Raw genomic sequence first — 25,682 nt, 5'->3', positions numbered from 1 at the left:
GGTTTCTTACTGGTCACTCTGAAATGTGGGCAGAAATGCCCAGCCCTCGATTCTCAGGCTTTGCACTTTTGGTGGGACTTGAGGAACACTCTAAATACCAATTTCTAGATAACTGCCTCATGGCAAAAACACACATCACATCCCTGTTGACCCTTTGTATTCCCTCTGCACCACCCAAAGACACTACACATTTATTTCAGGGGTTTTTCCATCCAACCACTGGCTTAGAAAGGGAGTTTGTTGGTGCTCAGAGCAGTACAAACCAGGCTGTGAAAAGGAACTGTGCTAGTTCTAGCTGACCTTTTTTGTTCAATTTTCCTGTTCAACAAGGGGGGGGAAAAAAAACCCTAAACAGCAAAAAACATGTGAAATTCAACAAAAACAGCAAAACAGAGAACATGGACAGATTAGAGTAAAACAACATCCATCCTTGGCATATCTCAGCCTAGAGATTACCAAAATGTCCACTGTGCTCAGTAGCAAAGTAATTTCATTTCACAGCTGCCTGCTGTCAAGTCCTTCCTTTGCTGGCCCTCTTGTAAAATCAGAGCTGAAATAATCCAGTCAACTGTCCTGCTGTAGCCTGAAAAGTCAGGTTCTTTCACTTTGTCAGAAGGGCAAAGTTCACCATAAAAAATGCCCAGTGTTCATGTGAAAATTTAACAAATAAAGAAGCTTGTTTAAAAAAAAAAATATGCTAATGTTGTATTGTGTAGATTTATTATAGCTCATTTGTTGTGTGAACTTCTCAAGATGTGGAAGAAGGAAGCCAGAAAACAGGAATGCCTTTAAAAGGAGGGGGAAGCAGCACAAAGGAACAGTCTTAGTTAAGAAGGACTAAGTTAAGAACTCCTTAAGTTAAGAAAACTCAGGACCAAAAGGTGAATGACAGAACATTTGGTTCAGACTGGTATAAATTTAATACTGTGCACTTATTAGGAACCTGGCCCTTCCTAGCACTGGAGAACTGTATCATCAGGAAGATCTTGAATATTGTCAATTTATTTAGGAAAGCACAAATTCAGGCAGCCCTTTGAAATCCCTTCCTCAAAGGAAAGCAGAGGGGTTTTCACATCAATACATCTATAGACATCCACCACTATTATTACCACATTACAGCCACTGTGGTTATAAAAGCTGTTTTAAGCATAGTCTGTAGTAATAAATTAATTTCAGTGCCAATAATTTTCTCTTTGTAGCTGAGGAGGAGACTTTCCCCCATAATGATGTAATCAGAAGTTACTTTGAAGCTGCATCAAAACTTGGATTCATTAAATTTTTATCCCAAGAGAAGACAGTGCACCATGGACTCGGCCTCTCAAACACCTAAAACTTTTCCCAACCTTTTCATTTTTTTCCTGTCCTCATGTACATCAAACAACATTGTTTATAGACAACTATAAAACCAGAGAGTCTTCAGCAGTTCATGCTGTCCTTTACCTGGGAATCACAAGAGTCACAGCATCGAGATATCTGGATGCCAGGATTTTCAGTCTCTTCATTTTCTCAAATGCCATTTTTTACCTTTGCCTTTACATTTATCCCCACTTAGAATCACTGATTAGCTCATCTGGGATCAAAGCACTGCACTCTTGGTGATGCTTCCCAGTGTTGTAGTATGTTTATTTAGTTCTGTTAAAATGGTTATTATTTTGTCTGTTTGGTACATTCCTGGTTCTCCCCCATTTACTGCTTTGGTTGGTTCCATTTGTCTGTTATGTAAACCCCTCCCAGTTTTCCTGAATGTTCTTTGTCAATCACATTTATCCTGCCCCATCTCCCTGTCCATCATTGTAAACCCCACCTCTCCTTCCAGCTCCTTCCATGTATATCATCCCTTCCTTGACATGTTATTGGTTGTTATGTTGTATTCCTGCCTTCTTTGTATCCCCATTGGTCTCTGACATTGTCACCTCCTCCCCTTACCCCTCCCTCTGTGAGCTCCCATTGGACCCTGGACTGTGCCTGCCCCTGAGATAAAAGCCAGTGCACAGAGGTGCTCTGGGCTGCCTTCAGTCCTGATTTCTCCCAGCCCGGACCCTTGTGATCATCCCCTCTCCTTAATAAACCTGTTCCTGGGAAGTACAGCTGAGTGAGTCTCCTTCCTTTTGCCATCACCCATGACACCTGATCTGGCAGAGCCCGGCAGGATTTGGTGCTCTGAAGGTTCTGCAGGATCACCTTTCCCCTGCAGTTCCCCACTCCTGGTGACTGCCCGTGCTGGAGTGGCACCGCAGAGCTAACCCAGAGCTCTGGTACAGCCAAGAGCCTTGCCTTTACATTTATCCCCAGTTAGAATCACTGATTAGCTCATCTGGGATCAAAGCACTGCACTCTTGGTGATGCTTCCCAGTCTTCTTTGATATTGCCCACCAAAGTAAAAACCTGCTCAAAGCAACTCATTACAAAATTCAGCAACTTCGACCTTTTTTTCTCCTGCTCCATCATTGGTACTGACCACAGCCCTTGAACCCCTCATTATTGACCTCAGCTTCACAAATTAATGGTTTATTACAATGCAGTGAGACACGTTAAAGCACATGCTAAGTTAAATCTGCCTGAAAAGAAGAAAAAAATAAATCAATGCAACTACGAAAAACAAAGTTAGGAATTGCCTTTAGTAGTCTAGCAGTCCACGTAGGGGAAACAGAAAAGAGAGAACAAACCTGTTTTCAGGCCAAATATCAGGTCTAAAAACAAAAGTGACATATTATTTTGAAAAGAATCAAGAACCTAATAGTCTACAACATGGACAAGGTGGGAATTTTCTTAGAGCTGCTCTGTTCCTTCTAAAGAACCTGCAATGCTCCCAATAGAGCATAACTTCCAATTCCTATTGCAACAGAAATAAATTAAAATAAATCAATTACCATTGAAAGTGGCCATAAAGTGGCAGTGCTAAGAACTATAAAAATGCTGTTTACTGTTTAAATGTGGGTTTTTGAGGGGGAGGGTTGGGGTTTTTTGGTTGGTTGGGTTTTAAAAAATGGGCAAACCAGTCTGGAGCAGGACTCTGGCCAGGACAAAGCTCAGGACAGTCTGAAAGGCAGGGATTTCTGAAGACCTTGGCCTAGATATTCTCCTCAGATCCTACAAGAGGGTAAAAAACATGACAGCTCCTTTGTTGTAGGACAAGGTCCCTCCTCAGTTTCCTGTAGGTGATGAAAGGTACCAATGATGGCCAAGTACTCATCAGTATCCCTGCAAAGGTCAACTACAAAACAATCTTTCTTTAATCAAGTCTGAGCTAGGAATCGGCTTTCTAAAAGGTTTCACTTCTTAAAAGAACCCAGAAGAACGATAAAAACCACCACTTACCTCTATAAAGGTTTTCTTGCTAATGTTTCTTTTATTGAAGTCTATTAAAAAGTAATGCTTTCGATAATGTCTCGCAGTAATGCCCTACTAAAAGCTAAGGGTGCATAAAAAGGAAATCCTCATGCTTGAAAGGTATTTAACTTTTCTAATTATCTCTCTTACTCTGTTGTATAATTTTGGAACAAGGGTAATTGCCCTTGATCTGATCCCAGATTCTCTTTGACTTCATTGCATCATTTCTCATTTATGCTTTTATTTACCTTACTAATAAGGAGCTGATTCTCAACACAGCACACAGACGTACAGAAGTTAATTAATATTCATTGTAGGCCAAGAACAGGATTTACCCCACAAACAAAAGAGCCTAATCCTGAGCTAACAGATCATAGAGAAAAATAAACTCAAAATGCTCAATCCTCTCTGCAAAATGGAAAACAAAACAAAAAACCCACCATGCTTACAGGAATACTTTTTCTTGACTCTGTATTGACCATTCTGCATATCTCTTGTATTTCCACACTTTTTTTGCCTAGCAATTACGATCAAAACAGAATAAATCAACTTTGCTGGACAACAAAGTGAGTACATTAAAAATCCTCATGACCAAAAGGGACTTTTGTGCATGCCATCCAGAAGGCAAAAAAATAAAAAAGTAGCAGCCTTGAAGTTTCCCAAGAATGCCCACAATTTTGTCTTGCTACTATCAACTATCAGCATTTCAACTGTGTTTGGTTTTATTCATTGCATAGGGTCATTCCCAATGCTGAACACACTCAAAATCCCTCTGAGCAAACAATTCCTAATCCAGTGCTTCATCATTTTAATCATCCCACCAGAATTTTTCTGGGGAAAATAAATAAAATCAGAAATCTACTCTAACCATTTAAAATATCAATTAAAACAACATCCATTACATTGTTATTTTATGCATTCAAAGCTACTTCAAGACTTTCAATTCTGACCATAAAATATCAATTCGTGGTGATGAAAAGATAAAAACCTCAAATTGGTAAAAAAAATAAATCAAGAAAAATGTGAATAAAACACTGTCTCTTGCAGGCTGAAAGAAGCTATTACAAGTTTATTCCTTGCAATAAACTTGGGGCCAAATCACAAAACTTAAGATATGAGGTTACAATGAAAAGCAAAATGCATCTTACACATGGTGTATTGTGAGGATTAGGAAAAAAATGGAGAAAGAAACAAACTGGGGACAATCTTTTGAAGCCTAATGAAGAAAGCAACAGTTCCCAGCCTAAGTGGAAGCTGGCCTTTCCCAGTTGTTTGCAGGAGATATGATGAGGTGAGAAACCCTAGAAGTGCCTCCAGTCTGTCAGGTAAACCACTGCATTATTTATGTTGTCCAAGCAGTGTCATTTGTCTTGAACTTCAAAACAATTTGTGCACCCTTATTAGAGTTTAATAATAAATCCACAGTTTCCCCTCTGTTTGCTAGGGTGAAATAAAGACTGCTAACGTAAAGGATGTACACGACAGACACATCAGAAAAAGGAGAGAAAACTTTGGATACATCAAAATCGTACTCCAGAGGAAATATTTTCACTTCCCAGGAGGTTCAAAACTCTGCTGTCAGTGCCTAGCCATGCCAAAACCACCCCCAAAAACATAAACCAGATACTTCATGTTTCCCACCTAGGACACAAATGTATAAAATATCTCAATTGTGTCAGTGGATTACACCAAGAACATCCTGAGCTAAACTTCCTGCAAGCTTCTAGGAATTGTTTTAAAACAAGGTGGATGAAAAAACAGGCTAAAGGAAGTAGTAAATAACAGCTCTTAACGAGAATATTTCTAGAAGACCAAAGCTTATGTCTTTCACAGCCCTAAAAAAAGCAAATAAAATGGGGGGGAAAAAATCCAGTGATGCTAATTTGTACACAAATTTTGTTATGAGATAAGAAGAGATAAGAAAAAGCACTAAATGCACTCTCCAGAATAAGAGATGGAGAGATGTTTTCTTGTTTTCTTGCTTTACAAGAGGGCAATATTAGCCTGGAAAAGACAAGTATTTAAAAAAAAAAAACACAAAAAAACACCCTTTCTGTTTCTGAGGAAAAAAATTCCTCAGAAACAAGAAATAGACTTCAAGATGCAAAACTGACATCTGTTTTATTAAAATGCAGACATCCTTGGGAGATTAAGTAATTCTGCATGGTCTCACACATCTAAGGATTGCTAGAGCAGGATTTGAATGGAAGATTTAAGTCAACTTGGGAACACAAATATCTTGGCTTCCATCTTTATCTTTCAGCTTTTTCTCTTTTGATTATATGGAAACATCCACCACAGAAATCTTTGTGTCTAGTATTAATATTACTATTAGAGTTGCAAATTTCTTCAAAATCATTTGCAGGCTTAGCATGACAAGATGGGCTTTATCAAAAGAGCTTTCAACCTATTGATCTGAAAACAATCTTCCCATGAAGACAAAAGCACAGCAGCCACCATATTATTGAACTTCTAACTCCAGTCTAAAAATTAGTAAGTTAAAATGTATTTACAGGAATCTACATTTAACATGTATTTACATTTTAACCAGGAAAATTAACAGTCTGCTTGTCTAATGACTCTTTCAAGCTTTTAATTATACAATATTATCTTTTTTTTTCCCCCCCTCTCCTATCACAGGCTTAAATTTAATTAAGATTAATTTGATCTACTGGTCCTCTAGGGATTGGACAAACATAATTAATACATTAGGCTGAAAATTCAGACTTTTATTAATGGGCTCAGGCAACTCCACAGGGACCCTGAAGCTTTTTAAAAAGTTAATCCTCATGTAAGTGTTGTGTCTTCAAACCCCGGGCTTTTCAGTGAGAACATGCAAAACTCCTTCCCCGCCCAAAGGAAAAGAGAGATGTGGTAATTCCCCACGAAGAACTAACAGAATAATAGCTGGACATAAAGTGAAAAGGTTCTTTGTCTTGAAAGGCAGAAATGCATCTCCCTGCATGAGAGATGTCTGTGTTAACTGGAGCACTGCTTATTCTGGTACACTAAATATTGCCTCAGGACCTCAGTCAACCATGACATGGGCAAGGCTCTGCGCCAATTTATTATGTTTCTCCAGAAGAAGGACACTCCTGGGCCAGGATCTCCAAGTTCTAAGTCTTTCCTTGTAGGAAATTAATGTAGATGGAGGATGGCTTCGAGTACAGCTGCAGGAGAAAGGTGAAGAATTCAGTTTGTGCCCGTCACCTTCTGCTCGAGACTGAGGCAGCCCTTCCCTGAGAGAGGAAAAATCCCACCTACAGTGCAAAAATTTGTCTGTAGCAGCTCTGTGGAAAACGAGGTTCACTCTCCTGTTAAATTTTAAAAGGTTTAATAAAGACAATAAGAGACAGAAAATAAAGAATAACGGCCAGGTGCCTTGGTGCACTGTTCAGAGCACACTTGGTATCTTTGGAACACTTTTTTTATCTTACTCTGTTGTAGGGGCTTTAATGCATATTTAAACTTTTCTAAGAAGTATTTTGCAAGGCTACGCTCTGGGTCCACCTTTTTAGACCATCCTAAAGTGTCCTAGAGGTTTTATTTCTCTTTATCATCTTTTTATTTGGGCTGGGGTTCCTTCTTCTGCAGGCAGTCAGTGTTGATAGCAGCCTGGGCCCCATCATTTGTCTACTGGGGGTTTGTACAGACAGGACATTGCCCCAAAATCCAAAATTCTTCTTGACCTACACCTAAAACTTGCTTGCAGGAGGAAAAAAAGAAAAAGACATAGCAAAAGCATATAACATTCTCCTTAATACTTGCAAAAAGCCAATATCACAATATGGATTTATAGCAGCTCTAAGTTTTGTCATCTATAGCATCCATAAATTAACTCGGTAAATATTTGCTTAGTAGTGATGCTGGGCCAGACTCCACAAGATCCCCCTGATACACCCTTGTGAAAAGGAGATTAAAACACTCCCCCAGTCTGGAGAACAAACAACATTGCAACGAATTCCCTCAGGAAAATGAGGCAGGAAGATGCTGTATTTATAGAAAGGGGAGTTGAAGTCACTTGGTTCCTATTTTTTTTAGCCACTTATTATTTATACTGATACTGGCAATCATGGGATGGCTGCAGAAGGGACCAAGAGAGAAAGTTGTCACCACAGTGCTGCCAGCATGAAGCTGGGAATTTAAACACCTCTTCCTGCAGTGAGTTGCAATACTGTGGCAAAGCTTTGTCCCCAGAATGCTACAGATTTTCATGAAATTGCCAAAAAAGAAAGCTGCATGCAGTGGGCAAAACCAAATACCATGGGCACAGATGGATTGGAAAAAGAAATATCTATTACCAAATAGCAAAAATGCTGCAGTAACAGGAAAATGAGAATATTCCTGAGAGAAGTAAAAATGTTTTGCATACAAGGCTTACTCAGAGACATAACAATCCACAGAATTAAAAACATGACATATTTTTCAGCCTAATTCCTCTCTAGGTACTTGAAATGCATTTTGCTTTGCATGCAACCACTCAATGCTGATACAACAAAGAGCCTGTCAGTCCTGTAAATCATATCTTTACGTTCCAGTGAGACATGATTATGTGTTATCCAGGTTGCACGTCCATTCTTCTTGACAGTGTGATATGACAGCATCCTCTAGCCAGGCAATAAATAATTATTTCCCCATGTATCAATGCTTCAGTTCCTAAAACCCTAACTTCAGCTTGGCACACTGGGTTTGTTTTTTTTTTTTTTCTGCAAATCCTTTACAATTTGACAGCTTCCAGTACTATTTTCAGAGTGAATTTCCTGGCAAAACCAGTGTTAAAAATTACATTTACATTAAAAATTACATTCCTCTGTCACAACCTAAAGGAGAACTGTTTGCCCCAGCTGAGCACTACCCAGTGTCCCACTGGGACACAGCAGCAGAGGCAGGAGCTCTCTGGTTAGCCCAACCAGAAAAGATGGATATCAAAGTGTCTGTACTTATTTTTCCACACATTTCACTGCATTCTGTTCCAGCTTAAGCAAAACAGCAGGGCAAGGAAGGAGTTTGGGCAAATATTTCCCACTGAACTTGCAGGAGGGAAGGCAAAAATCTGTGGCCTTGCACAGTTGCCCTCAGTCAGTGTCCTGGGGGAATAAATTATACCTGTTCCACCAAACTGGGTGGTTATTTGCATTCCACTCAAGGCTGAGATGCAAAGCATCAACAACAGATTTCTAATTATAACTGTGTAATAATATCACCCCACTCCCAGGTATCAAACAGCACGAAAGAGAAGAAAAAAAGAAAGAACTGTGGTCATGCATAAAAGCTTTCTCCTCCACCTCCAGGAAAGGCAGAAAGTTGTCAACAAGCTTTGTTTTTTAAAATGCTTTACACTTGTCTCCTCTTCAGGGAGGATTTACAGGGGAAATAAATTACCTAGGGCTTGCAAGCAGGTAACAGAGCTGCTCTGCAAAAATGTCTCAGCATAAAGGTTCAGGTCACCACCCCTAAATTTCTTTGTATCTGTAGCCTTCAGCAAGTTCAACTTGTTTATCAAAACTGGCTCAAAAAACCCCCACCAAACCCACAACAAACTAAACCAAAAATAATCCACAAAATCTATAGAGGAATATTCTTCAAGGGCAAAGAAGAATTGGCAGGATGAGTTGAGAACTAAATTCTCTCCTGTGCTTCTTTAGAGAGGGAGGAAGAACCCCCCCCACCTCACAATATCCTGGCAAATGGTAGATACGGAGTTTTCTTCCTCCTGAATCAGGAAGATTGACTTTTACTTATTAAAAAGTCAAGGAAACACCACCATGAGAGGGGCCCAAAGGAGAAATCCATCTTTATTTTTTACCCCAAAGGCACCACTCAGTGCCACAAACCAACTGATGACAAGTTGGCAACAAGAAGCCAATGGCTGGAAGTGAATAAGAAGCAAAAAAAAAAGGTACCAAAAGTACCAAAAAGCCTACAAAAGTTGAATGTAGCAAGCTAGCAGGACTTGACTGTGGTGAGAAAGACCCTTTGAAGACTTTTTGGCAGTCAGACCAAGCACATCTCAACCACACATGCAAAGTACACCAAAACCAGGGGGTACCACCCCTCCCACCCAAATGCACTCCAGAACACGCTGCTGTCTACAAACAGCTCACAGATGGTGCTAAACCCTTCAGCCAGATTGAAAAGAAACCCAAACATGATTCAATCCAGCTGCAGGCTCAGGGAGGCACTCAGCCTGTACTCAGCTCCAGAGTGCGTGGGGGCACCAACAGGGTTGGCTCACTGTCCTACTACAGAATGAGTGGTAAAACATCACCCAAAATAAGAGAGAAGGAGAAGGAGAGGAGTCTTGTGTGTGGGAGATGCTGGCTTCCTAAAAAAATCTCTTTGGATTAGAGTTTGGCAGGAAAAAAAGCATAAAAATCAAAGAGGAGGGTGTAATTCCCACTATATAATATAAAACATATTTACACAATGGCTCCTTACATTTCATCCCCATGGAGATTTCCTTCTTTCCTTTAAGTCCATATGCAGCTCCTGTTATGTTATTAGGAAGGGGGTGATGAAAAGAGGTATTTGAGCTGCCCTGGACAAGGTCCAGCCCCCAGAGCACCCATGGCTCTGAAGGTCAGCTCTTACCTGGGTGGTGCTTCAGAAGGAAACAATGCCCAGGCAGGGCACAGGATGCCAACTGCTTTTGGGTAAGAGAAAGTGATTTCCAAGAGCCCAATGCCAGCTGCTTTTGGGTGAGAGACAGTGATTTCCAGGAGCCCAAACCCAGCTGCTTTTGGGCAAGAGAAAGTGATTTCCAGGAGCCCAAAGGCAGCGGTGCAGAGAGCAGCAGCCCCTGCAGGGACTCTGCTGGGTGTCCATGTGTCATGCTCAGCTCCTGAAGTGTCCCTTTCCCACAGCCAGGGCACTGCTGGAGACACCAGCTTGGACCAGAGCCTCCAGCAGTGCCCACCAGCAGGTAGGAAGGTCCAGGAGAGCATCTTCAGCTCCTCACTCAACACAGAGTGAGGAGGAAATCCCAGCCAGGCTGCAGCAAAGGGAGGCAGAGACAGGAGGAGGAATTCCTTTTCCATAGAACACCAGAGATGAAGTTTTAATGGAGTTCACAGACCTAAGAGAGATTTGCAGAGGAATGCTAGGAAGTTAAATGAAGTGTGCACACCTAACTCAAGTCCCAGGTGGGATGTTCAGTTACCATAGCAACTTTCAAGGTCCAGGACAAACCAGAATTCTGATGCTCCAGACATGGACAGAGACCACTATTGATACATTGCTATTTTAAATACCTGAAAAAACCAAAAAAAAGTATGTAAAAATATTTCACTGAGGATCACAAACCCAATATTTTTCTCTAGGAAGTCAAGAGAAAACCTCATGCACAGCAGACATCCAGAAGCAAGAACACAATGAGATCTGAGGGAAAAAAAGTCATCAAGGAGAACAAGTCCCCATGAGCTTAAACCTGGATGTTCATCACACCTTCATTATGTGAAATCACAGCCTTCAGAAATGTTATTTAGCTTAAGAGTTGTAAAACTGTAATGCCTGGTGCAATCCCTCAAAGGCTGATCGGGTGTAAGAGCCTTCTTTAAATTTGGGTCATTAGTTCATACAGGAAACGTGACTTTACTTGGAAGGGATCTTTCATTTACTAATTAGCATTTAGTAGAGAACATTTCAGTTTTAGTCTGAGCCAGTCTCACCACTGTGCTGCAGAAATCAGTTTTGTTAATTGAGGCAGCATTCTCTTGCACAAACACTAATTATTACAACAGGAATGGCTTTCCTCTATAAGCATTTCTGCAAATGTCCAGTGAGACATAGAAGGCATTATTTTTGCCATGTCTTTTACAAACTTCATTGTATTATTCAATTGATTCCTCATTTCCTTTTTTTCAATGTTCAAACCTGATGTGCAGAGTTTGTATTAATAATTCAGAAGCATCCTCGTTTTACTGATGGATGAAATTGGATACTATTCCTTGAAATATGATTGCAATACTGAAGTGTAACACCAGCAGAAAAGCTGGTAAAAAATTTACCTTTCTTTGGAATTAATGGGAAAAATTATATCTTGTTATATTTGTTAAACTGATGTTCCTGTAAATTATGACTCATGGAATATTTTGTCATGTTTTTAATATTTTTTTTTCAAGAAATCTTAGCAGCACTTTTTTTCTTCAGGAAGTTTAAGGGTTGCAAAACTTCCTTTTCCTCACAATATTATTATCTGTTAAGGAAAAGACTCCAAGTTGTTGCATGGGAGGTTGAGAGAACTCTAAGTTTGCTTTAAAAATGCTGGTCTTTAGGCAAAGAGCAAAAACCCTTAGTTTGTTCCAGAGAAAAAAATGGATTATTCAGAGGCAGCATGGAAGTCACAAATCCATTGGTAAAATCTGGTCTGTCCTAACCATTCCCATCACCTTGAAGGTCACTTTTGCACTCTCTGTCAGCTTCAGACTGAACTCTCTTTAAGAAAAAAATCTTGAGATTAATTTATAACTATGCTGGTTCAATTCTATGTATGAATTTCAGGGTGTCTCAATTTCAGTGCTCTACAGGTTGCAGAAATATTAACCAGTGACACAACAACGTGACAGACCAGAACCAAGACACATCTAAAACTCACTGAGAGGAAGGGAGAGTTGAAAAAAAAGAAGAAAAAATTGAAAATCACACTTTGTCAGGTCAGTTTTGCAGTTTCTGAAATGCCAGTTGTACATTTTAGCACAGCACCAGTCTCAAATGGTGAAGGCACTGTCAATCAAAGACTCCTGTCAAGCTCTGGGTTTGTGTTTAGGCATGGGAAGGGGAGAAGAGGTAGGGGAAAATAATCTCTCTACTGGGAATATTAGATAGAATAAAGTGAAAAAACAATGAAGAAATTACAATATGTGTTGTAATATGTGATGTGTTGAGAGCTGGAGTCGCTCACATTTTGTCTTTCTGCTCTTTTGGCTCCCAGCCCTTTCAGATGAGAAAAGTGACAATGTGTCAGCAGTGCTCACATGTCCTGAAGGCTTCAGGTTCTTTAAAGATAGATGGTCATGGCCTTCACTCTCCAGGGCTGTATTTTTAGGAATCATTTTGCATACCTTCAGTGGTGTGTGTGTGTGGACTCAAGAGATGTTACAGGAGCTCAGCCTTGAGTCAAACTTTGCACCTGCCCTCTTAAAAGTCTAATTTCTCAACTGCTCATTCCCCAAAATGAGGATTCCAACTTTGGTTCCTCTGAAAAAAATATTTAGTGTCTTCTGCAGTATAATCTTCAGCTAAAGCATTGTATGCTCCTGTTAAACTTTGATCTTAAAGCACAGGATTTTCTTGAATCATCAAAAAAACGTGCCACAATCTGCTTTTAGCAACCTGTAGGCACAGCTCCCAAATCCTCTGAGCTTCAAGGCAGCTCTCACCCCTCACTGTCCAAGCTCTCCTCACTCCAATCACCTTTTCTTTTCCTCAGGGGAACAACACTGAAATTGGGCTGCTGGTGCCTCGTGTTTCATTCCCCAGCAGATGAAGCAGCATATCCATTTCCAGCACTAATAAGTTTCAATGAGTAGTGACAGCTTCCAGTCATGCAGAAACACAGGCAGACTCAGATGTCACTCTCAAAATGGTAACTCATTTGAGAGGGAGGATCACAGTCAAATTACCAAAACAGACCTCTTCTTTTCAATGACTCCCTAAAATCCAGGCAAATCAAAGGTCCTGATAGCACAAGGATTATTAGAAGAAATTAAAAAAAATCCACCGTATTTAATGTGTTAGCTAACATGGTAGAATCCTCAAGAAGATGAAGCAAATTTTGTTTCAAAGAAAAGCACTTTGTGAGAAAAGACAACTTGTTATTAATTCAAGATAAAAATCACAGTACTGGTGGTGAGCCAGTTTATTGTTTTCACAAGACTTTGCAGACTGAACCAAGATAAAAGAAGAATCCCAAGGCTTTGCAAAAGAAGGATAAAAGCTACAATCTCTGATTTCCTGAGTGTCAGCACTGATATTCCCCACTCCAAACCTCTGTTTGGTACCACTGGCATAGGCTCACCGGGTATCACCACTGGGAATTAAATTATCATGGTTTATTGGGGTTTTTGGCTCCCACTGTCCAGGACCTGGCAATGAGGTCTGCAGCCAGCACAAAAGATCTGGAGACTGTAAAAATATATGGAAACAAACCCTGCATCCATACAGTGGAGGCTATGAAAAACACAGGGGTCACAAGGAAGAAAATTAGATGTTAATTTTATTTCCCATTTAGCTGTTAGCCCTTACAGGGGGGTAAGTCTAGCTGAAGAATGGAGTGAAAACAAACTGAAGAACCTCATGGGCAGGAACCCTGGCAGCTATTCTAGCTCTCAACAGTCTGATCCTGAGGATTGTAGTGAAATGAGCCCCTCACAACACCATCCTGCTCATTTCCCAGTCCACAGCCCCCACTTCTCCATCTCCACTCAGCACTGCTGATACACCCACCTCTATTCCAGCACTCAGTTGTGTGACAGCTCTCTCAACAGCCTTGCAAGTGACAGGAAATTGTGACAGATTTCAACAGAGAAGAGCTCAGGCAAGTTTACAGTAAGCTTGCTTAGCTTTATTTGAGGCAATACCAAGTAGTAAAACTAAGGATGAGCTGTCAAATTTCATTAATTAGGAATCCCAAATAGCCAACCTTGCACACAAGAGATCTCTATATGTAAAATTAACGACCTCAAAAGAAAGATGTAAGTGCTCAGGTCTGCTTCACTGAGGTGCAGGAAATATCCAAAAGATGTTACCAGTCATTAAACACTCACATCAACTCTGAATTTCCCCCTCTCCTCTGAAATCTGCAGAGTAAAATCAGAATCAGCCTAGATCAGAGTATTGCAGCACTTTCTGCTTCTTCACTCTACAGTCTAAAGACAGGAGTATTTTTGAGATTTCTTTGTAGTACTACCCCAGTGACATACCAATGAGACAATGTCATTCCTGAAAACTGCAGAAGAACATTAAGGGACATAAAGAGAGACAAAAGAGACCATTAAGTTGGTTTAGATCCTCTCTCCTCCTCTTAAAAAAGTCCTCTCATCTCAGATAAACAGAGGATTTTTCTTAGTTTATTTGCTTTTCTGTCTGGAGTTAGACATTGCCCAGCAGAGTTTTCATGAAAACATAATGCCTGTTTAAAATAGTACACTCTTCAAAAAAAAGATGTGTCTCACAGTGAGATGAGGACAGAAAAAAATAGCAAGAATGGTGACAAATTCTTTTAAATTGTTTCCAAATGATCTACGTTTCCTTTAACAAAACAAGCACACAAATTATCTTGGGGTTGGCGCTGAGGTTTTTTTTTTTGTCGTGGGTTGTTGTTTTTTTTAATTTGCGATTTTTGAGCCTCAACCTCCAAATCATTAAACAGGGAGACAGACAATTTGTTCTATTAATATCAGGGGAACAAACAAATACTTAGAGATCAAGGTTCTGATGCTGCAGAAACCCTTCTCAACCCGAAGCTGAACAACTCATGGCCATCACTACCCATCTTTATCCCAGGGCTGAAAAACACCTTCAGACTTGCAAATTTTAGGCAATTGTTGGTTAGTTTTCCTGCTTTTTTCTTTCTGGCAGAGCAACAACTGAGTGGATTTTCTAGGATGTCTAGGGGAAATGTGTGTCCAGAGTGGAGAGTGCACACTTGGATTAAGAATACTAATTACAGAGTTTCTAATCAGCGAGTGCAGTATCACCAGCCCAATGCCTATTAAAAAAAAAAATTAAAAAATAAATTCTGTACAACTACAATGACCCCAAGCTCCAGATATGCATCATTTTTAAGGTCAGTTGGTCCCTGAAGGCACATTTCTGTTACAGGGCAAGAACAGGGGAATAACTGGAAGTCTCTGTTATTTTATGTCATCGTGGCAAGAACGCTGCCTCAGAACATTTCCTCATTACTGGAAGCAAGAGTCCCATGCAAGGGGAGCATAAAGAGCAAGGTCATCTGTAAAATTTTACATCCTAAATGAGTAACTGCACTAAAGCTCTATGAGGAAGGTTTTAAAACCAAGGACTTGCATTGCTTGTGCCACATTCCCACAGAAACCAAATTTTTGGACTCAATTTGCTAAATTGCCTGTAGTGACATCAAAATAAATGTTGTTTGATAGAAGCCATGAGGAAGATGTGACAATATTGAAAAGAAAATGTTACTGCTGCCATTCCTGGCAATAGTAGCACAGCATTTATCTGGGCATCCCAGAGTACAACACCAGTTGCATGCTCTAGGAAACACAAATCTCTCAGAAATCAAAGTGAACCCATAAAAGGACCTCCCCAAAACTCCCATGGATTCCCCACACAGGCTAACATGGCCTTTAACTCTTAAGAACTGCAGTGCAAACAAGTGCCTCAGTCTGCCAAGTGAGCAAAAAATGATTACACAGACAAGTACACAGTGGTTCAGAAAGTGAGTGTGCAGAATTTATCCAGTGAAGCATGAAGGATAGAAGCAGGATCACCTGCTTTTAGCCTATGAAACTTTTGGGGAAAAGGTGTGTATCTAGAGGAAGAAACATGGATTGCATCTGTTTTGTGCCAAAATATATAGAGTTTTTTTTATATATATACACACAAATAGCAGCATTGAGAGGGTTGCACCATGTTCTGGCATTCACATGATTTACACACAAAGAACCACTAAAAATGCACTAATGTACTTAGTGAAAAATGCCAGTGTTTGCCAGGGGCAGGTAGTTTAAATTACTGTGTCTATCTTCCTCTGAGAGGAAAGCCAAGGAAACTTGATTAATATTTTTCTACCAGAAATAGAAGGGCAGAAACTCTACTCCTTCCTACACGCTGGAGGTCAAACTAGATGATGCAATGATCTCTTGCGGTTTTAAACTGGTTTTATAGATCATCTGGCTTAAAAATAGACACAATGTTTAAATAATAACATTCCCCTGAAATTGAGTGGCTGGTACAACAAACCTCCAGTCACTGGGTAAGATCTGGAGGGACTAGGACCATGGGAAGATTTGTAACAAACCAAAGGGAAAATGCTGGGTAGATATTCCAAAATGGAATATTACTGATTCTGTCCAAGTGATAGATGCTATCTTCTGTACAGCCTGCCTCAGCTAGGTGCAGATTTCCACAGAATGGAAACAGGAGGTGTCTGTGGTGCAGGACCATACCCAGGTTTGGGCAATGCCACAGCAGCAGGGATCTCCATCCTCACCAAGAGGCACAAATCCACCGTGTCCCGTGCAACAGGAGCCTGTTTCTGGATCACAGGAATTGTTCCTTGCCAGCTACACCCCTGTTCAAATTGCCACAAGCACAACCCAACCCAGCAAACCTCACCAAGCTGCATGAACTGCCTGCAAGTCCACTGGGTATCACTTAATTCCATGAGCCACCGAGCACACGAACAATGGGAATCAGATTACTGTGCTCATATGTTTTGACAACAGCAATTTCATTCTATTTATTATGATAATTCATAAAGCACCACCAAACACAGTGCAGAATCTCTTATGAAAATAATTACAGCCTTGTAATGCAGGATCTCGTTGAAGCACACCATTAATTCCTTGACAGTCAGGGAACAAGCCAAAGACTTTGTGCAAATGAAGGATTAGCAAGGTCTCAACACACATTTCCTTGCACTTAAAATGTGCAAGGAGCAGACCTGATTCAATCAGCATTTCATATGATGCTTTAAAACGATAGCCCCCGAGGCAGATCTTTTTTGTACTTCAAAAGATAGTTACACTGCTCCATGTTAGAGTCTGGGGCAACAGAAAATAGAAATTCCATCTAATTGTTCTACCACTGTGTACAGTGAGCATAAAATAGTTGCTCTTTCCCACAGCTGTCAAAAACCCCCAGACTTTTATTCACAAGGAGGTGTCACCAGTCTCACACAAAGAGAGAACAGCCCTAATACAATGCTGTGAATTGTCTTCCACTTGGCTACTGAAAATATTTGGAGCAGTAACCTTTTCTGAACCTACCATTCAGCATTTGGGTTGTCTCCATATGTGCCTCAGGGCTATATTGCTCTGTTTTTAAAGTGTTTCTATTTCTATGCAGAACAACTTTGTGGTTGTACATTTTAAAGTAGTTTTTAAAGTAAGATTTGCCTAAAACTGAAAAAATACAAAATGAAAAAAGGGCTGGGGACTTTTCTTCTTGATGTTTAATAATGTTCAAAGTTGTCTGAAAATTTGCTTACCTATAATCATAAAGACTGAGTATGTTCCCTGCTTTGCATCCTCTCTTGTTTTCCAAGTCCTTGCAGTACAGCCACTGTGAAATCATGATCCAGATTTGTGTGATGTCTCTAGAGCCTTAGCTAACTCAGGTATTCACAAGTAGAACTGATCCAGAAGCTGCTAGGAGACATCCCTTACAAATAAAACCAGCATTTTACTAAATATTAAAATATTATTAGAAACAGATTACTTGCAAAAGGAAGTTGGACAGACCAACATAATAAATTAGGACCCCCTAAAACCCACCAGAAATATCTGCCAATGTCCAAACCAAGATCTCATAAAAAAACAATTAAGAATGTGGAAAGAACTCGCAGAAGATGTTGCATTCTTCCAAACTTTTCCATCTTATCTCAAATGTTTACAGTAAAAAGAACAGAGATGTTTTCTTCAAACCAGTTTTTATCAATCCTCTCCAACATTCAAGCAGCACAATATTCTTCTTTTAATGCGACCAAGTAACCCCCTCTGAACCTCAGAAGATGTTTGCAAAATAATTGTTCCCCCTCACTGCTCCTTTGTTATTACTTTATTTTTTCCAGAGTCTTATTACTTCAGGCAAAAATAACTTAGAGATATTATCATCAATTTAGCAAAACAAAATTCCCCTGAATTTATTTTCTTTTAAGTTAGACTTTTACAATTAAATTGTACATTAGAGCTAAATCTAATGATTTGCAACCCAGCTGAAACTGATTGGCTCACTAAGTCTACAATTTAATTCTTCCCCCTCTCTCATTTTGCTAACTAGAAGAGAAATGAATCTACCTTCCAGCCTGTTGGAATCAATCTTCTTTTCTCTTTCTCACAATTTATAAGCCAGAGGCTTAAAAAGTGTTCATATCCTCTTTTAACAAGCTGGTTATGTGAGATAAGCACAAGAACATTAATAAAAATAGCTCAGCTTTAAGTCATGAAGGTTTTACAAAAGTAGACCTTAAAAAAAAAAAAAAAATGGTAAATGCCAATTGTGATTTATACCATGTTACTTTTCCTACACTACCAATTATCAATCATCTCTAAAAGATCCCCCTTCTTTTATATGCCAGAGTCACAAAAGCAAATGCTGCCAGCTCATTCCTAATCTGGAGACACTGCAGAGCACAGACAGCCCCCAGTTAGTCCTGGGACCTCTGAACACTGGCATGCTGCAAAAGAGGGTTTATTCTTTAACAGTTATGAACTTTTCCTTTTTTTAATTATAATTAATTATTTTTTTTTAAGTCCTTCACAAAGATTTCATAGCTGTCCCACACACTGTATTTCAGTATGGTCTACACCATCACTTTGCCACCATCCTCAATGTCTGTTGAGTTCACAAAAACTGTATTTAGGCAACAGCAATACAACCACTGGCTCTGGAACTTTTATTACTTCAATTACAACAAAGCAGCTGGTGGTAATAATAACACTACTTAGCATTTATATGCTGCTTTATATCTTCAAAAGCCTGTATAAATATTTATAATTAAGCCTCACAAAACTCCTGAGAGTCAGATACGGGTTTTTTTGTTTATAAATAAGAAAACTGAGGACAGCTGTTTTCCAAAATCGAGATTTTTACATTATTTTTTAAAAAGGGAATGGAGATGTCTGGACAATAACTTTCAGAGTTATAAAAGGACAGCTTAAAATACTCAAAGAGTCCAGTGGGATGTAAACTCTCATGCACTGAGCATCCACCTCCTCCAAAAAAATAAATCAGTGTTGTCCCTGAGAAGACACAGCTCCCTGCTGCCAGCTGCCCTAAGCCACTTGCATGTCAACATTCAGCTTTTATATAAAAAAGTGAGAAAAACTGTAAATTGTAAGTAGAAAAGAACTTGTTCTACCACGTACCAAAGGCACTTCTGAGAATATCTTGCATTCATATTCAGTAAGACTATTTATTGAAGAGACTTTTTTGATGTGTATTAGACACCTCTCTCACATAGGGAAAACAAATGCCTACACACACTCTAACACCTCCCAGAAAGGTCTTGAGCTCCAGAACTGCATGATGAGAGTTTAAAATTACTGCCTTGACAAAGTACACAGAATTATAGGGAAGACATGACTTAACCCACAAAGACTTAACTATCCATATAATTTCACTTACAACATTTCCCTCTGAGAACAGAGGATCTGAAATGTTTTAGGGGAGACATTGGAATAAAGGACAAAAAAGGAGAAAAAGAATTGGGGTTTGAGTGTGCAAAAGCTTTGCTGCAAGAAGTGTCATGAAGCTGAACACGGAACAGTATGTGCAATTAAAGAGTGATGTAAAACAAAAAGGGAAGGGAAAATAGGGGTTAAATAAAGAAAGAGAAGAGGAAAAAAAAATACACAACAGGAGACTCAAGTTATATCAAGACTCATCAGCAGGATGGACCAGGATATGGAGGATGGTGGAGAAATGTGGCTGAGGCAAGTGGAGAAGGAAGGAAAACCTGAGGAATTCAGGGGCCAGGTGAGACCAAAGCCCAAGGCAAGGCTCTGGAGGCAGCAGCACTTGAGCAGCCACCAGAAGGGACAGGGTGAGTGCAGCTGTGGCTGTCTCTTGGCAGAGACAGGATATTTGTCACCCAGGGGTGACTTACCTAAGAGACACAAAGGCACAAAGTCCAGATTCCTCACGCTGTCCTGCCCTCTCCATGTGAGATAGCACCAGGAGGCTAATTACCTGTTAGCCCAGATTTATTAGCCTTAACAAAGTTTGCTGCTGAAACAGAAGCAGATCCCATCCTCTGCCTCCCAGCCCTGGACAAGACTTTATCCCTGAACACAAGAGGAGAAGGGAGCAGAAAGATGAAACATTACACTAAGGGTTTTGAGAGCACAGGATGAATTGCAAAGCAATAAATAATGCTGGAAGCGGAGCAGAGGATAAATAATTCCACTTTGGGAAAAGCGAGTCTGAGATGGGATTGAAGGGAAAGAAGAAATCACATGTATTTAATACACAGCCTGCCACCCAATTCCCAGTGTGAAACACAGATGTGTATTTTTATCTCCAGCTGAAGGCAGTTCAATGCACTCACTGCCTTCTCAAGACATGTGCAAAGCTGAAAATTACTTTAGTACAAATGGTTGACTTTTCCACGCCATTTTTTAAATGGCACAGAAGATCATCAAGCTAAATTTTATTGCCACATGATATCACAAACCCCTCAAGTTGTAACTCCATTTCCTTGCCAGATCATTGAGTTTATGTATCCTAGTGCATAAAACAACGTACAAGACAAATGTCTCACTCTTTGTACAAAGGTCTCACATTCACATGCTCTGAGTAATAGAACAGCTCATTCAAAAATATTTTTATGATGCACACTGGATTCTCACAGGCACTGAACTCTTCAGAGAATCCCTGCATTAACCAGATACCTAACACCCAGAAACAACAAGTCTTTCTAAGCCCTTACAGAGCAGGGAAAAAAAAAAAGCTTTCTTCAGGCTAATTACTTCAAAATGTATTTTACACTGGAAACAAAGAGATCTTTGTCTCGGGAATTAGAGAAGACTACACCTCAGACACACTGTGGAAACAGATAAAAAGATCAGTGGCCTCGGAAGAAGGAAGAGTACATTAGAAGGAAGAGCAAAGTCCTCAGTCTTCATGAAAGGAGCATTCAGAGGGATGAATTCAGCCCTCTCAACCACCCCAGAATGAAAAAACGTGCTCATTAACCAAAGTTCACATTTCAGGTGAAAGACAATTTGCTATGACCTTTAAGGGAGCAAAACACAGCAACATCAAAGTCAACCTAAAGTCAAAACATTGACAAAATTTGGATAATCTTGTATCTCACCAGGTATTTGCAAGCATTGAAGAGCAAATGAGCCGTGAGCTCATCTTTAAAAATGCTTTTACATGCAGGAGCAGAAACCAAAGTAATAAATACAATCCACCAGGAGACACTTCTTTATTTTCCAGTTACAAACATTCCCAAGCTACAGACAATAAGAGAAACTCTTGTAGTACATTTAGTGTGAAGCATCCAGCAGCTACAGCAAACTCCAGCCCCAAGAACCAGCTCTGGCAGTTTCATAATTAACTCAGCTGAATAGAGCTCTCCTGCACTCATGGAAAGCTTGAAAGGAATCAGGTGTTCCCTTACCTGCAGGGGTAATCTAGAAAACCCAGAAAATCCATCAATTGTAACATTTTGGCTTAGTAAAAGACAGATCCTCTCTCTCTCTCTCATGTAAAACCAATGCATTCGTGAAAAGAAAAACAAACAAACAACCTAAACCAAAATAAAATCAATGATGAAATAAATAAAAAGACCAAAGAACCACTTTATCTGTATGAAACTTTTTTTGAGTTACTGGACATTCATAACACCTACCTTCACTCAGAGATACTATTCTTAAAATCATTAATTATTATTAAATATTCTGTTGAAATACTCAACGTTTTCACAGTATTCCAGGAGAATGGTTTAATCATTTTTGTGTTTACACTGGGATTTTTTGCTATTTTTTTTTCCCTCTGTAGCTTTATAGAGAACCAAATAATTTCTGTGGCTGGCCAAAGTGACAACATGAGTGAGGCTTTAAAAACAAAGGCAAGTAGGATCCCCTGTCACACCACCACAGTAATGAAGACGCCTGTCATGCATCAGAAAACTACACAACAGAAAAGCCCACAGAAATGGATAACTTCATGGAAAATACTAACTCTGCACCTTTGAGGCTAGAGACATCTGCTAACTTTGTTCAGGATGTACAAGGTTGCTGAAGTCTATTCATCAAAAGACAAAAGCAATAAATGCAAAGACAGTAATTTGTAATTTGCTATTTCCATGTCAGATCTTAACCCTGTGGAGATTCACAGCATGCCTAACTTTAATTACCGAGACAGTGGCATGGAGAGGGAAGGGAAGAAAGGACTGGAGGCATTCAACCAGTAGCAATTCAAGGCCCTGAGTCTGCTAATATCTAAAAATGTTACTAAAACTGATGTTACAACCAAAGGCATGTGTTAGCCATTGCAGGCTCACGGCCACAGCTCAAAACGAAACAGACCCTAAAAAGCAAATGCTAACAACATTTCCATTTGTGATTCATTTTTTTTTTTCATCCCCCACTGTCAATGACACAAAATTAGGAGGAAAAAAAAAAAAAAGAAGAAAAAACCAAAACAGATGTGGAGGTTGCTGCTTCCCACATCATCATGGTCTCTCCAAGAAGGCTGTGACTCCCCGAGTGTCAACAGCTGTAAAAGACACCTTGCCTTAACATTCCATTTCAGTGACTGCAGAGCACTGTTTTATAAACAGTTTTGCAAATGTTTTCTACACACACCCAAAACAGTGTCACTGACTTAGGTGAAACTTTCAATGACTTTATACCTAAATTCCTCCACGGTCACTCAGGACTGCACTAACAGCTGAAGTTCATGGCAAAACAAAGTTCAGATGACAGCCACCAGCTAACTTTGAAATTCAGGGTAGAAAACTGAAATTCCTAGTTATCAGACTTAAATCAAAAGCTGTACAAAACAGAATGTCGTTGTTTTGGATTAATAAATTGAATGAGTTAAGATAAAATGGCACCAGTTACAGCCCCTCCCCAAAATCAGGGATTCTAGTTTCTTCTGCTTTGAAGTATTTAATAATGGAAAAACTAGAGAACTAGCACTGAAAACAAGAAGTGGGCCTCTTATAAACCGAATTTTCACATTGAAAAATATGCTTTGAATGGAGATAGAAGGATCAGGCCACGCACGATGCACAGCTCCAAGGTGTGAAATGTCTTTTCTTTCTGGCCAGCAGCCCCACAGCAGAGAGAGGAGAGTGGAGGGGTCACAGACCAAAGGGCTTCCTTTTCCTGTCTGGCACAGCCAAAAGCTTGAAAAAAATCTTGTGCATTGACCAATTACTTGCTGTATGAGAAGAGGTGCAGGAATTATAACCAGGAATACAAGAGCAACAAGTGATGGACACTGAAACCAAAGCTAGCAAGTGCTTTATTAGCTCAGTCTCTGTCATGTGGACTTCAAGACTTCTCTTATCTCCCCACAGTAGCCCAGAACCAAAGACTTCTTATATATTTAAATCTATTTTGACCCTTGGGGCTTCAATTATTTGACTTCAGATGTTAGATTTTAATAAGCTGTCACCCGCAGGGGAAAAATGAAGTAATTAATGTGACTGATTTGCCATTTACAGCTGGACTATGGACAGAAAGAGAAAAAAATCAACCATATTTCATGAATTTAGTTGTCACCAAGTGGAAAACTTCAGTACTTTTTTCCATCTGTGCATTTCACAGCAGAAGTAACTTCAGATTAATCTTGCCCTCTCTATTACTGCTGTATATAACTAGCACCTAATCATTACTGGGTGTTACCTCCCTCCAGATAAATCTGATGGGACGCTTTGTCTGCTTTCAGAACTCCAGATTGGCTCAGGATCATGAATTTGGAGCTATTTAGGAGGAGGCACAGCTCAGCACCACAACCTCCACGAGTGTGTGACAGCACAAGGCAGCTGGACAACTCGAGTCCAAAGCCACTTCCATTTCCAGCTGCTCCCCTGGAGCCTTGAGCACAGTATCTCGTTACCTGAATGATAATAATGCCACACTCCCCGTGAACTGTGAGGCAGGAGGAGATACAGGGCATCTCCCTTGTACCTTGGAAACTCTGCAAGCTCTTTGCAGTCCCCACCGCCCTCTCACCAGGAGGAAAACACCAGCTCACAGCCAGCCTGGCCCAGGAGAGGTTTCCTCTCCTCAGAGGGCAGGGGTTGCAGCGTTTCCATGGGTGTTCCAGGGAAAGGAGGCTGCCACACAATGCTGATGAAGCATTTCCAGTTGCTAACAACAAAAATGGTCATTTTGATGTTCTCCCATGTAAGCAACTTTTGTAGCTGACATATAGACATTGCACAATCACAAACGAGAAGAGGGACAGTCAATAGGAAGGGAGGAGGACATTTCTGACGATGGAGAAGAGTAATTAAAATGTGATCTATGCTGCAAAGGCATGCCAGAGCCATCACTCGGTTAATATTTCAGCAGACACAATGCAGAGGAGCAAGACTTTTACCTTCAGTACTTCACCTCAAGTAAACAAAGCAGACTCCACCAAAGGTCACACCACTCTGGAGGGTACAAGATTCACTGAGCCAAGGCAAAGCACAATTTCTGAGTGGGAGGATTGGTTCTCAAACAACATCCTTAAGAAAAACCTGTTCCACCCTTTTTTCTATTGCTTGCTACTCGCTGGTTTGAAACCATACTTTAGTGGAAGCTCAACATCTCGCTTTTCGTGGATACAATGCAAGCCCTACTGAGGTCGGGGGAGGGCAGGAGCGCCTTAAATTATTCCTCAAAATGTCACGAACCTGTTTTCCAAGGTGTGCCCAGGTCACTCGCACTCGGGCAATGCGTAAGGGAGTGATGGCGATGAAAGGGGCAGAAGGAGCAAAGGCGGCAGGGAAAGTTACTGGAGAGAATGAAAGGGCTGAGCAGCGGGGGAGATGAAAGACAACAGGGGAGAGCACCAAACAACCGCGGGCATACAACAGGATTATCCCACCGCAAAGCTGCTCTTTGCCCGCTACCAGCAACAGAGACGGAAAAGCCAGGTGAACCACGGGGGGGAAAAAACACCCCGGGGAGGACTGAAAGACGAGTCAGCTGGCAGAAGGTGAGGCAGGAGGAGGGAGGGCAGGGGCACGGATGGTGCCTCCGGCGGGGATGCCCAGCGCGGCGGTGCGAGCAGGTGTGGTGGTACCGCAGCGACAGGAGAGGAACACACACACACACACACACACACAGCTTTCTGGGTGTACAACCAGGCGGGGGGAGAGCTGCAGCAGCCACCACCATCCCCGTGGGGCCCGGGAGGGACTTCTCAGCCCCCCCTTGTCCGAGCGCAGCGCCCCCGGGAGCGGGGACAGGCCCGGGGCAGCGCCCCGCGATCAGCCGTGCCCGGGCGGATTTTGGGGTCGTGGAGCAACCCGGGGGCCTCGATGCCAGGAGGAAATCCCACCCCGCCCCGCCAGCCCCTTACCTTGCCCCGAGTCCTCCTCCCGGGCCGGGGCCGGCGGTGCCCGCGGGGCTCCGGGGCTCCGCTCCGAGCCGCCAACAAAGTGCGGGAGCGGGGCGGGCTCCGGGCAGCGGAGCAGCGAGCGG

At 40.9% G+C, this 25,682-nt stretch overlaps 1 protein-coding gene across 4 annotated transcripts in view; it reads right to left on the bottom strand.

The window, feature by feature from the left end:
- The window catches only part of EPS8 (epidermal growth factor receptor pathway substrate 8), a 130,109-nt gene that overhangs the window by 103,040 nt on the left and 1,387 nt on the right, over positions 1–25,682 (bottom strand). Inside the window, exon 1 of one of the 4 annotated variants that reach the window (XM_015627742.3) lies at positions 25,561–25,664. The exons of 2 other annotated variants lie outside the window; for them this stretch is intronic. The gene's annotated coding sequence lies outside the window, so the exon portion shown is untranslated. Of the gene's footprint in view, positions 1–25,560; positions 25,665–25,682 lie in introns of those variants that run through there. One more of the 4 variants, XM_015627745.3, reaches the window with a different exon arrangement.

This window comes from Parus major, chromosome 1A (genome assembly GCF_001522545.3).
Source record: "Parus major isolate Abel chromosome 1A, Parus_major1.1, whole genome shotgun sequence".
Classification (NCBI taxonomy): domain Eukaryota; kingdom Metazoa; phylum Chordata; class Aves; order Passeriformes; family Paridae; genus Parus; species Parus major.
The sequence above is the reverse complement of the archived record's forward strand: the minus strand, read 5'-3'. Positions and strand labels throughout refer to the sequence as shown.